This window comes from Elaeis guineensis, chromosome 5, assembly GCF_000442705.2.
Source record: "Elaeis guineensis isolate ETL-2024a chromosome 5, EG11, whole genome shotgun sequence".
Taxonomy (NCBI): Eukaryota; Viridiplantae; Streptophyta; class Magnoliopsida; order Arecales; family Arecaceae; genus Elaeis; species Elaeis guineensis.
In genome coordinates, this window is record NC_025997.2 from 25,823,380 (window position 1) to 25,836,266 (window position 12,887).

The 12,887-nt window shown below is 35.2% G+C and overlaps 1 long non-coding RNA gene across 1 annotated transcript; it reads right to left on the bottom strand.

Moving 5' to 3' along the window:
- Positions 1-5,201: 5,201 nt before the first annotated feature.
- On the bottom strand, positions 5,202-8,438 carry LOC140858128 (uncharacterized). The gene is made up of 2 exons (XR_012141467.1): positions 6,835-8,438; positions 5,202-5,444 (listed from the first exon to the last, which is right to left on the bottom strand). It is a non-coding gene; the product is annotated as an uncharacterized lncRNA (long non-coding RNA).
- Between the last annotated feature and the right edge of the window lie 4,449 nt (positions 8,439-12,887).

Genomic DNA, 12,887 nt, shown 5'->3' on the forward strand with positions numbered 1-12,887 from the left:
TTAAGATCTATTTTTTTGGAGTGCAAAATATGATCACAAATATGTTAAACTTATACAAATGTTAAATATTATATATTTTTAATGAAGCAAGCGGTTTTAGTAATATATAGCAAGTATAAATAATTGTTGAAGTTCTTTAAAGAACACTTGATGTAAAAGTCGCCACTAAAAACTTCAAGATAAAAATCTTGGCTGTGAGGTGGGGTTTTGTTCGTATCAATGTATCTTCATGAACATTAGAAAGTATATAGACGTTGAATTGCAAATCTATTACTTTTTATTAGTAGAAGTGATGATTGTTTTGTTGGATTTGACTCCTAATATGACCTAATTATCACTTAGCCATGTTTAACTCTTTAGGTTAGCCATATGTCCTAAATTAATTACAGTAAGTCTAATTAATTAAAAAGTTTTATTTCTAATAAGACTTAGACTGGAAGTTCAACTCTAATTAGGATTAAGTCTTTTGATGGGATAAATGTAGATATAAATAGAGATGGCCTGATCTCTTTTCTCCAACTCTCGAAGGGGTGTGATAATTTCCATCGATCATCCGTGTTAAGGAGGGTGAGGAGAGAGAAGATCAATCACCCATAAAGGAAGACCAGATGCACTGCGGGCTATGTGATCATCGTATTGATGAGATGATGGCCAACATATGATTTATTTATGATTTTAATTTTTGTATGAATATGAAATATGATTCAGGCATAAAGGAATTAAATTATCCAACATGTGGTATCAGAGTATCGATTTCATGCTTCATATTCATATAAAAACTTTTCCAACGAATTTTAGCTTATTTTCAAAAAATTAAAATCAATGTTTTATATTTTTGAAAACTAAATCAAGGATTATTAATTTCTTGAAAATAAAATCAAAAAAGAGGGTTTTTTTGTTTGGGGCCGGCTGTATAGGCCGACCCATGCCATCCGGCAAATGGGGCAGTGACCACGGCCGCGGCCATGCCAAGGATGGCGAACAGGGTAGCGAACCAACTGAAGGGGGTGGTGGCGGCGGTGGCTGGATCCACCACCGTCCACAGTATCTTCAGTGCAGCCGCGTGAACAGCGGCTTGTGCTGCAGCGGTCAGAGTGATGGTGGGTCTTCCGCTGCCCTCCGGCAAGGGCGGCAGCCTGCCGCCCTCCCTGCTAATCTCCGATGGTCGAGAAGACTAGGGGTGGCCGTTCGGCATAGAGAAACCACCTAGGTTTCTCATGATTGGGGAGGAAGATGGGATTTCGGGTTCGGATGCAGATCCGAACCCGTGTAGATCCAAACCCATTAGGCTATCAGGTTTCTGATTTCAGGTTTTGGATTTAACCCATTAAATTTTAGATCAGACCCGTTGATCCAATTTTATTTTAAACTATTTTACAAATAACCCTCTGAAGAATAGTTTATTATAGATAGATTCTACAATTTTCTAGCAGACTATAGAAAAACCCTTCTCTTATCTAGGATTTACGGTTTAATCCTCTATTATTAAGCTTTTTGGTAAAATCGTGGTATCTTTTTCGTTTTACATCCGATTTGAACGATTTTTAAACCATTGGACTCTAATGACTTGAGAAATATTTTGGTTCAATTCTCATACATGATAAAATATTTGAATAATTTATATATTATTTATTTGATAATTTTGCTCACTATTACAATATTCAAGTGTATTTTCACGTAGCCCCAAAAGGTCTGGAGCACTCTATGGATGTTAGGTAGCTGAGTCATCGAGGAGTAATGACTTTTTCTGTCATTATAGCTTTGAAATTGCATAAAGGTGTATTTGTTACAGTTGATCCAAAGGTGACTGTAGTTTGATACAAAATTAATAGTAAAAAGTTGACTAACTTGAATTGCATAAAGATGGAGAGTTCTACATCCAAATGTGAGAATAATCTCAAATTTTTATAATCATATTAGTTAATCACTGAAAATATAACTAATATGATAGATCACAGTTTAAACATGAATTATGTATACATACCATAATTATTGCTCTTGCTTATATATTTCATATTATTGTTGGTTATGATTTATGTGATGCATGTTTTGGCATTATTTATAATGTTTAAATTTATAATTAAATTAGTTGCGATACTTATTGTATGCTATGATTCTTGTCCAAAGATATTTTATAATTGTATAATAAGTATTATTAGCAGAATTATGTTATGGAATCTGCATTATGATCATAATTGTGAGCATGTTCTTTTACTTACAGCTGTTATCCCTGCTTCACTCTCGTCGCATCTATCTAACATTTCCACACTAAATGGATCGAATTATCCTGATTGGCAGGCATGAGCAGCTTCTCATTGTTTTAGGATGCCTAGACTTAGATTTGACCCTTCGTAAACCTCAGTCAGATCAATTTATCCCCACTAGTTGTCCTAATCATAAGAAATTATGTGAAAAATAGGAGTGTTCTAATAGATTCTCTCATGATTATTAAGAATTCTATAGTAAAAGATATTAGGAGAGCTGTTCTTGATAACAAATTGGCCTTTAACTATCTTTTCTATGTAGAACAATAGTTTATCAGATCAAATAAAGTCTTAACTGGTATCCTAATGAACAAGTTAATCTCTATGAAATATGATGAATTTTTAGGAGTGTGAAAGCACATTATGAAAATACATGTTATAGTTGAAAAATTGAATGATTTGGGTACGACGGTATCTGAAGATTTTTTTATCCTGTTTGTTCTCAATTCTCTTCTATCTCAGTTTATCTAATTTAAGATTTACCCCAACACACATCAGGAATCATGGTCAATGAATGAACTCACTCTCAGTGTGTGCAAAAAGAAGAGAGATTGAAACAGGAAGAGGTCCTAGTTGTTCATGTGGTTTCACAGGAGCATCCTAAAAGAAAGAAAGTGAAGAAAAAAAATAAAGGAGCCAACAATCCACCAAAAAAAAATTTCATAAATTGAAATATTTCTTCTATAACAAGGAAGGATATATTAAGAAAAATTGTGAGAAAAGAAGGAAATGGTTCAAAAAAAAAGGGTATTCTCTTATCACTTATTTTTTTGAAACCAATTTTGTTGATGTTCCTTCTAACACCTGGTGGATTGATTCGAATGCTGCAATTCATGTTTCTTATTCATTGTAGGGATTTCTTTCAAGTTGGAAGCTAAATGATAGAGAGCAGTGGATCTTTATGAGAAACTAGATGAAGTCCAAGGTCATTTTAGTTGGGACCTATAGACTTATTACAGACATCGGATTCCAATTAGATCTACATAATATCTTTATATTCCTTCAGCATTTAGAAATTTAATTTCTTTAGCAAAACTTGATTTAGAAGGTTTTTCATTTACTTTTGTAAATTCAAGCTTTAAATTAATAAAAATTTCTATTTTGGTTGGTACTAGTGTTGGAAATTGTGTTCCAAAGCCAATCATCAGTCTGTTGATGGTTGAGCTCATTGTTATAATTGTACATGATTGTTAAATAATAAATATTATTTAGTTTTTCATCACTTTGTACATCTTCTTTGAATTCTATGTTATGATGAAGTTCTTAAGATTATTTGAATCGATATAGGAGGATATATCATTTACTCTTTAAACCTAGTTCACGATCAAATGATATACTATTATTAGGACAATTGCTATATCAAGTGTAGATCGTTGTGTGCCATGTGTGTTGATTGTCCTCTTAATCAAGGAGCATAGAGATACTGACATCACATGCAAGTGAGACGTAAGTGTACATCTCACTGAATGTGATCAACTACAGAGCACTCAACTGTCAAGAGTAACTCATGAAGGATATGGAAAGAAGTATCTCTCCAACCTGAGATCACCATAATAACTTGCAAACAACTCAATGTGCTTTAGTATCGATTATCTGAATTTCTAATTTAGTAATGAAAAATTTTTGGGTACAGTCAAGTACTTACGAAGTCGGTACGTGAATCAAGATGGAATTGATCCCTCCGAATAAGTAAAGTTAATGCATCAGTGTATTTCAATTCAGTAAAATCTTGATCGAAATAATCCATGTGATGGATTTGAAAGTATGTTTGGTAAGTACAAAATATTTTGCTATTATTTTATATATTAAAAAATAAAATCTAAATCACTGAATCAAACTATATGTTCGAGATAATCTATTAACAATTCTATCTCTAATTACACCCATCTCTCATCGAGAGTTAGCAGTCATGTCCATACTTGTAGTAGTTTGGCTAGGGGCATCAATCTCATCTTCAATAATAATATTTTCATCTATATATTCAATAAATAAACTATCCTCTCATGTCTTCCTCCTGATATAATTATGAATTGCACATGCACTATAACAGTTCGTGCTTGCTTTTGTAAAGAATATGGAGGCATCTCTCTCAAGATAGAAAACTACTTCTTCACCACTCCAAAGCAATGCTCAATCACATTTTGTAGAGATGAGTGATGATAATTGAATAACTCTTTGTTTGTTTTTGATTGACGACCCCTTCCTTGATAGTCTTGAAGATGATAAGTTCACCTCGATAAAGTGTAAGATAGCCATGCATGTTTGTGAAGCCAGAGTCAACTATATAGTACTTTCCTTCTGGTGGATTAGGAAATCTATATTCAGTATTTGTGACCGCTGACATAAAAATCTGAGAATCATTTGCAGTTCCTTCCCAACCAGATATGATAAAAGTGAATAACATATCAAATGAGCAAGCACATAAAACATTTTGAGTTACTATGGTCTTCCTCCCTCGATGAGGAATTTGCTTACTAGAGGGCATGTAAGTACTAACATGCATTCCATCGATAGCTCCAACACAATTTTGCATGTAAATTATTTTACTTAATATCAAGATAATAAAATAATTTCATTAACTTTAAATAATAATATGGACATACGAAAATACCTTGAAATAAAGATAGTATTTGGGATTACAACGAATTTCTGGAGGAGTTTCAGCAAAAGAAAGTGGCACTATAAGCTCCTTTGCATATCGAACAACTATCTTTAGTGTCTTTCCAAAATGATGACTAATTGTCTATCCAGAATGCTAAGAACGATCTGCCACTATTTGATTTGACTCTCTTTGATCAATTATCATCAAGAATATAGCAACTTTTTCTTCAACACTTACAAATCGAAAATCATGCAATAGATTTCTTTACCTCAAGTCAAAGCAAAAGTTAAAAATATACAACTATCCATCCTAAATAAATCTAGACACCTGTCTAGATTTTCAAGAATTATCCTCATAACATATTCAGCACCGATCAAATTATCATTTCTATATGATTGCTTGCATAGATACAAATTGTAGTACTCCTCAACTGTTGCAGTAACAACAAGCTCTATAGCATCATCTTCCTTTTAATCAAATAAATAAAATTTCTTCGTTTCCTTTCCATCACTAGAATCAGAAATATTTAAATTCTTCTCAACTTCTGAGTCAATCTCCTCCACATCATTGTCCATATCCTATTAATATGAAAGAAAATAAGAATACAGATATTAACATAGAAAATTTAAGTGATACATAATCTTCATAACATCATAAATCTATAGCATAAAGTCTAAAAAACAATAGAACATCAATCCAAATAAAGCATAATATGCACATACATAATTCTTGATATAATATTCTAATACTTAAAGTCCATCAAAACAACTAAAAGTCACATGAACATCCTACAAACTTGCCAACCACCCCAACCTACGCTCACTTGACATCTCAATAAATGTTTCCCTCCATCTCTTATCTTGGAACTTCTCAATTGCTTTCAAATATGTAGGCATATTCACTCTTTCAATAGTTTCAAGAATTTTAATGCAATTTGCAATTGAGTACTGTCCAGAACTCAAAGTTGCGGCTGTATGTTGTTGTATCATCATATTGTTCCTTATCTGGTTAGCCTCTGCTAGGGATCTGATGGCATCTGCTAACTCTGAAACTCTTGATTGACTTCTCACACGGTGGATACTCATTGGGAATTAAATCTCTTGGATGACGACGGTTTCTTGAACCACTAGACTCCCCATCTATACTAACATCATCAAAAAGAAGCTCGTTGTCTTGAGAATCACTGCTATCTGACACATCTTGGGTGCTTGCTATCGCCTCTTTACTAGTAGCAGTAGTATCCCCAAATATTGTTATGAGCTCTTCATATTTGGGACAAATGGAAGATCGAAATCTCTTTGCTTCTGGATAAACCTACAATAACAAATTTATATGTGAGATATATAAGATTGAATTAATTAAATAAAAATATAATAAATTATAAAAAAATATAAAAAAAGAAAAATAAATACTTATTTACAGCAATGTAACTTTTTCAGATAGCATTAGAAGCTATAGCGGTTTTCAAGACTGGATCCCATCCAAACTTGGTTGGTAACTTCTTCAAATCAGTAAAAACTCTATAGCACTTCCTCAGTTGATTGAACTTGTTCTGGAATTGCTTCAACTCATATTTTTTTTAGTTTTCATATAAAATTTGACACGTATTTCCTTCCAAGATTCCTTTGTAAATGTTGTGGTTGACCTATTCTCTTTTTGAACTTGCTCCATCATTAAACCTATGAACATATTTTCCTATTCTATTATCCAATTTGCAGAAGATACTGCAGTATCTTCAAAACTAATGGAGACGGAACTCTAAAACTTGTCACTGTCAATTAATAATTATAACCAACTAAACCAATTATAATGATAAAAGTTACTTGATTTATACCAATTGCATAATAGTAAGTAACAAATTCAGCCCTCGGTGAAACTTTAAAAACTTTAAATCAGACTCAATCTAGATTTAGCCCTTGGTTAGAGTCTTATCATATAGTCAATTATTACTTAGAAGCTTGGACTTACTTTTGTTTGGTGCCAAATAAGTTGCATGGAGGGATGATAGTATTCAGCTTACTGGAGGACCAACCTGCCACAATAAAACATTAACATTTAAAGCTTAACACGTATAGTCTCACTAACATTTAAAGCTTAAGAACTGACACAGATCATACTAACCTCATCTCTTAATGTAGAACTAACATATCTAGATTATCAGAATTAACAGTTTGAAGATTATATATTACTATAATATATAATGAGAACAGCCGCATGGATTGATGTAGAGCAAGGTAAATAGATGATGAGGTATCCAGTAAGATAGATAGAGCATACAACAGACTGAAGAAGTTGAATATTACAGAATTCCATATGTCTAATAAACATTCTAATTATGATCATATAGATAGTTGGTGAAGACCCATAAGCAATAAAAGTAGATAACCCAATCTATCGAACAGCAATGATAGTAGCTATAACAAGGAGATAAGAAAGATCGGCCAAGAAAACCATTATACAATGACTCAATATCCTCCCATATATCAACACATTATCTGAAGTAGTGTAAAGATAAACACAACAATAGTGTATTACCCATGTATAAGAAACAGAAAAAGCAGACTAAGAGCAACTGAGTTGGAAAATGTTACTGTAACTTCAGTAGACTTGTAAATGCTGTAATTCTTGTAATGAACCAGAGGAAATAAATACAGAAAGGTAAACTGGTTGCAGGCAATAGATAAAGAGCATCCACAAAAAGAACGCATGTAACCATCTCCCACAGTTGCATAAAACAGTAAAGGCAGATAATCCACAATTGCATAAAATAGTTGCATAAAACAGTTTGAAATTAGTATGTATGTCTCCATATTTTTTTACTATATCAATGAGTTTGTTTTATTACTATATCAACTTTTGCAAAGATCAACTGGAGGCTTCCAATACTAGAAAGACTAAAATCTTTACTTGGTTGGTTTTCCAAAACAAGATCCTAACCGCGAGCAATCTAAGAAAAAAAAACATTCAAGTCCCCATCCCACGATCTCTCTGCAATTCAGAGGAAAAAACAGGCGATCACATCTTCCTCGCATGCCCGTATTCAAAACAAATCTGGCAACTAATAATCCTAGCACTTGGCATATCACAAATGCTGATATCAGTCGAACATCTATGGACAATATAGAGGAAGAATATACCAAGTCAAATAGCAAAGCCATCTTGGGACTATATAGCGTCCGTAGCAAATACTCAATTTAGGCTACTGAAATTCTGCATAACTGAGATGGAAACTTGGAATGCTATAAATCTGGGAAAGTAGAGACAAGCAATAAAACAAGTCTTACAGGAGATTAAAAATAGAATCTCACATTAGGACTACAGTTGAATGCAGCAATAGGGGATTAACACAGACACATCCAATTCCATAGAGCTCTTAGAAGCCTTTTGTCCATCTATACATAGTGGGAAGACTATAGGGTCATCTGGCCTAATGTAAAGAGAGAGTTTTCACAACACCGGCACACCAACGTATCTTTCTCAATGGCGTGCTTTAACTGAAAGCACATAACAATAAAATAGCCATATGTTGGTTTGAGGCACCACTGTAAACATAACTCGATAATCCACATCCAGAAAGCCAGAATTTTTACATGGAAGCCACTTAGTGTTCAGACCAAGGATGTCCTAGTACATATAAAGCAATCATGTCTTACCCCAATGTGTTGCAATGTCCCAAGAAAGCTGGATGCTTGGACTTTTAAGGGATCCTGTTTATCAACAATGACATTGCAACATAACAAGTTTTATTCCCCAACTCAAAAGAGTTGTCGCTACTAGCTTCTCTGAAAAACTTTATATCACTTACATCCATGTGAATCTAATTCTTCCCTGGTATTCCTAATGCCTGAAGCAGAAATCTGAACCCTTAGCTATATCGGGGCAGCCTCGGTCATGATGTGGAATCTCAGGCTCAGGATTTTAAGTGGAAGCAAGATCGTTAGTCCAAGCTGAGCTTAAAATGGATCACCAAATAGCATGGCGGCTGGCACACTATATTGTTTAAAATTCTTTGAACTTACCCAGACTTCCTATCAGAAAACATTGATATAGAATACACATTCAAAGCAACATCTAAGGCAGAGCACAAAATTAATCTAAGACACCATCCAAGATTGTCATGAGATAGTACAGAAGAATGCTGAATTTGGCATAAGAAAGCTACATGACGCAAACTCCAATATTGTAACATTATGGTTAACATCATTATTAAATGGTTAGGTAATTTTGAGAACCTTTAGTTTCCATAGGTATGCTCTAGAATGAGAAGCTTAAGATTCAGAGGGCAACTGTGGGATCTCAACATCAGGGCCGGTCCTGACATTTTTTAGACCTGGGGCCAAATAAAAAAATAGGACCTTCTCTACTAAAAATTAACATATTTTAAACATTAATTATCATTGAAAAATTAATCTACGTGCAATAATTTCTATAGATATATTCGTTAAGTAGCATGTAAAATCCATCATTAACCTATTTAATTATTTTTCTTGTTATAATATTGTAGAAAACCATCCTTGCATCTCATTGGAACATCAATGCAGGGCCTGGAGCCTAGGGTATGATAGAATATGTAATGGTGGTGGAACATACAACAATAGTATGAGAAACTATATAAAACAATGGAGAATACAACTTTTTCTCACAAACCCTTCTCCTTTTTTTTCTATTCTGGATACCACTTCACCACCACGTCAATTCTACAACAACCACCTATTTATAGGTATAAGAAATGACCTTTTGACTCCCCTAATAAATTTATCATTTAGACTTCCCATGTGACTCTTGGATTTTCCATGTGACTCTTGGCTTTTCCATGTGACTTTTGGTTTTTCCATGTGACTCTTGGTTTTTTCCACTTCAATTAAGTTTACAAAATGACCTTTGGATTTCTTCAAATATATTTAATATTTGCTTTTTCCAACATCCCCCCTTAAACTTAATTGTTCTTTCTTCATCATGCCAAGAGAACTTTTAAACTTGGTGAAGAGCTCTGCTCCTAATGGTTTAGTGAATATGTCGGCAACTTGATCTTGTGTCTTCACATACAGTAGCTCTACTTCTTTGTTCTTCACATGTTCTCGGATTGAATGAAAACGCACATCAATATGCTTGCTTCTTTGATGATACACCGGGTTCTTTCCTAGTGCAATAGCCGACTTGCTATCAATGCTTATCTTGGTAGGTTCCTTTTGCTCAAAATAAACTTCCTTCAGCAAGCTTCTTAGCCATATAGCATGTGATACACATGCGGATGCAGCAACATATTCGGCTTCACATGTAGAAAGAGTAACAATAGGTTGCTTCTTTGACATCCATGAAAAAGCTGCATCTCCCATAGAAAATACAAATCCGGAAGTACTCTTCCGATCATCCATGTCTCCAGCCCAATCACTATCCGAATAGCCCACAAGTTCAAAGTTACTATGATGAGAATAAAATAGTCCATCAGTAATAGTACCTTGGATGTAACGAAGAATTCTCTTTGCTGCCTTCCAGTGCATTAATTTGGGCTCCTCCATGAATCTGCTGACTAGGCCGACTGCATATAGAATATCCGGCCTAGTACATGTCATGTACCTCAGACATCCTACCAAGCTTCTAAAGAGAGTAGGGTCCACAATCTCTCCTTCATCTTCTTTTGACAGCTTTGCTCCACAATCAACGGGGGTGCTTATAGGGTTACAATCTTTCATCTTGAATTTCTTCAAGATTTCTTTGGCATAACCTTCTTGAGATAAGAAAATTCCTTTTTGATATTGTTTAACCTCCAAACCCAGAAAATATGTCATTAACCCCATGTCTGTCATCTCAAACTCCTTCATCATGGCATGCTAGAACTCCTCAAACATTTGTGGATTACTACCTGTAAAAATAAGATCATCCACATACAAACACACAAGTAGAATGTTAGAATTTTTCTCCTTTACATACACAGCATGCTCATAGGGACATTGCTTGAAGCCATTTGCTTTGAAGTAGCCATCAATTCTTGAGTTCCATGCTCTTGGAGCTTGTTTTAAACCATAAAGTGCCTTCCTTAGCTTTAAAACCTTCTCTTCATGTCCCTTCTTCACATACCCTTTGGGTTGTTCAACATATACTTCTTCTTCTAGAAAGCCATTTAGAAATGCCGACTTCACATCTAACTGGTAGATGTTCCAATTACTCTGTGCAGCCAAAGAAATCACCAGACGAATGGTCTCCATGCGTGCTACGGGAGCAAATACCTCCTCGTAGTCAATTCCGGCTTGCTGCTTGTAGCCTTTAGCTACTAATCGAGCCTTATATTTTTCCACCTTTCCTTCTGCATTCTTCTTTACCTTATATACCCATTTCACTCCAATGGGTTCATGACCTTCTGGAAGAGTAATAAGTTTCCATGTGTTATTCTTCTGGATTGCCTTCATCTCTTCATTCATGGCCATCCTCCAGTTTTCATTCTTCACTGCTTCTTCAAAAGAGATTACATCCTCATTAGCATATAAACAAATGAGATTAAGGGGACTCGTCACCTCATAGAGATCTTGAATGCTTCTTGTCTTTCTGGATTCTTCATTTGAAGATGGAGATCTCGTGCTAGGTGATGAAGGTGATGTGGGATCTTCAACTTGAGCCTTCACTTGTTCTTCTTCTTCTTGCACCTCTATCATGTTGGTGCCCCAATTCCAGATTCCTTCTTCATTGAATTTCACATCACGGCTTGTGAGGATCTTCTTCGCCTTTGGATCATAAAGTTTGTATGCCTTGGATCTCTGATCATATCCTATAAAGATGCAAGGATAACTCTTGTCATCAAGCTTGCTTCTCCTTTGATCTGGGATGTGTGCATAGGCAATGCAACCAAATACTCTCAGATGAGATACATCTGGCCTATATCCATTCCATGCTTCTTGAGGGGTCCTTCCTTCAAGATTCTTTGTTGGGCAGCGGTTGAGAATGTATACCGCACAATTCACAGCTTCCGCCCAAAACTCTTTTGGCATTTCTTTCGTCTTCAACATGCTTCTCACCATGTCAAGAATGGTCCGATTCTTCCTTTCTGCTATGTCGTTTTGCTGGGGTGAGTATGGTGCAGTCAAAGTCCTCCAAATACCTTGAGATTTGCAGAACTCCTCAAATGCCTTCGAGGTGAACTCTCCTCCTCGATCTGATCTCAAAGCTTTGATTTTGCACCCGGTTTGGTTCTCCACAAGAGCTTTGAACCTTTTGAATGTCTCCAGGGCCTCACGTTTCTCCTTCAAGAGATACACCCAAGTTTTTCTGCTAAAATCATCAATAAATGTTAGAAAATAATGACGACCTCCAAATGAGGCCGGTGTGATAGGACCACAAATATCCGTATGGATGAGTTGCAAAGGCCTTTGGGCTTGATGAAATGACTCTTTTGGAAAGCTAGCTCTTGAGTGTTTTCCAATAATACATCCTTCACATATTCCTTCAGGGGTATCCTCAATGAGAGGTAATCCTTTCACCATTGCCTTCGAAGATAAGAGTTTCAAGGAACCAAAGTTCACATGCCCGAACCTCAAGTGCCATAGCCATGTGTCATCCTTCATGCATGCACTCAAGCACTTTGTCATAACATACTTGATGTTCAATATAAACATTCGGTTCTTGGTCATAGGTACTTTTGCAATCAGCTGATCATGTTTTCTTAAGTAAAGATATCTACCTTCCATAACAACATCAAATTCTTTTTCTAATAATTGACCAAGACTTAAGATATTTGTTTTCATATTAGGCACATAGTAAATATTAGAAATGAACTGTTGAGAACCATTCTTGAGTTGAATTAGGATTTTACCTATCCCCTTCACTTGAACTTTGAGGTATCACCGAAAGAAACATTGCCTTCCACTGTCTCATCTAACTCTTTGAACATGTGTTTGTACCCGCACATATGATTGCTTGCGCCGGTATCCAAGTACAAATATTTTCATTGGAAGCTTCTTCTCCCTTCTCTGCTAGTAGCAAGATACCATCTTCTCCTTCCTCCTTCTTTGCATAGTTGACCTTCTCAT